General features: G+C 46.6%; 1 pseudogene; it reads right to left on the bottom strand.

The window, feature by feature from the left end:
• Positions 1–263: 263 nt before the first annotated feature.
• On the bottom strand, positions 264–1356 carry LOC101607347 (annotated as a pseudogene).
• Positions 1357–1694: the final 338 nt, after the last annotated feature.

The following is a 1694-nucleotide window of genomic DNA, read 5'->3' as shown; positions in this document are numbered from 1 at the left end:
ATAAATAAATAAATGAGAGTTATGCACAGGGTATTGAACATATAGCAAGGGAACAGTTAACTTGAATACAATGTCAAAAATCAGCAAAAAGCTAGTTCTACAATCTAGTGTTGATATCAGATGCAAGCATAATGGAAATTTTTTTTTCAAAGGCTTATTCAAGACTTTCCTTAGGCTAGCATGAGATAAGGCACATTTGCCAGGGCAAATCAATATTTTGGAATCAGCTCATGCAGCAGATGGCTGACACCTGCTCAGTCCATCTAGAAGTATTTGCAGTGGATAATGGAGGGGCCTGGCTGGTCATATGCCAGCTTGCTGATCCACATCTGCTGGGAGGTGGAGAGTGGAGCCAGGATGGAACCACTGGTCCATACAGAATACTTGCACCCTCAGGAGGAGGAAGGATCTTGATCTTCATTGTGCTGGATGTCAGGGCTGTGATCTTCTGCATCCTGTTGGCAATGCCTGGGTACATGGTGTTGTGTTGGTATTCAGGTCCTTGCAGATGTCCCCATCACACTTCAGGATGGAGTTGAAGGTAGTCTTGTTGCTGCCACAGAACTCCAAACCCAGGAAGGAAGGCTGCAAAGCACCTCTAAACACTGACAATGATGATCACACTGAGCAGCTCTAGCTCTTTTCCAAGGAGGAGGAGGATGCAGCAGAGGCCATGTATTACTAGAAGTCTAGGCCACATTGTACTGCCTTTCCTTGATGTCACACACAACCTCCCGCTTGGCTGTGGTGGCGAAGCTGTAGTTTCTGTCAGTCAGGATCTTCATGATATAATCTGTCAGGTCGTGGCCAGTCAGGTCCAGGCACAAGATGGCATGGGGAAGGGGATAGCCCTCATATATGGGCAGTGTATGTGTGATGCCACCACCAGAGTCCATGAAAATGCCAGTGGTGTGCCCAGAGGCATTCAGGGACAGCTTGGCCTGTATAGCCACACACATGGCCAGGGTGTTGAAAGTCTCAAACATCTGAGTCATCTTCCTGTTAGCATTGGGGTTCAAAGGGGCCTCAGTCAGAAACACCAGGTATTCCTTAGGGTCCATTCACAGTTCATTGTGGAAGGTGTGGTGCCAGATCTCCATGTCATCCCAGTTAGTGATGATGCCCTATGCTGTGTTCAGTGGGGTAATTCAGGGTCAGAATACCTCTCTTGTTCTGGGCTTCATTGCCCAAGTAGGAGTCCTTCTGACCCATGCCCACCAGAACACCCTATTGTCAGGAGCACCCAACAATGGAAGGGAACACAGCCATGGGGTTGTCATCACCAGCAAAGTCAACTTTGCATGTGCTGGAGCCATTGTTGATGGCAAACCTGGGGATTTCTTCTTCCATGGCCATGGGTGGAGAACAGAGCAACTGAGCAATGAGAAGACACACAGTACTGGTTAGCAGCTGAGAGTGAGAGCTATTTATTTAATGTTTAGTTGACATTTTTCATACATGTGTTTAATGCATTTTGATCATAGTTCCTTCTCATTAATCTCTTTTGTCCCTCTTCCCCTGCCATCTTTCCACTGAATCCCTTCTTTCCACTTACTCTCTCATCTACTTTGATGTCTTTTTTTCCCTTCTCCACCATCTTTGACAACATGTTGATGGGCCCAGTAGTTCACAGGCCTTGAACAGGTAATGGCAGTTGCTGTGGTGTCATAAATGCAACAGCCATTTTATGCCTG

The sequence above is a fragment of the Jaculus jaculus genome, chromosome 2 (assembly GCF_020740685.1).
Source record: "Jaculus jaculus isolate mJacJac1 chromosome 2, mJacJac1.mat.Y.cur, whole genome shotgun sequence".
NCBI classification, from domain to species: Eukaryota; Metazoa; Chordata; class Mammalia; order Rodentia; family Dipodidae; genus Jaculus; species Jaculus jaculus.
The sequence above is the reverse complement of the archived record's forward strand: the minus strand, read 5'-3'. Positions and strand labels throughout refer to the sequence as shown.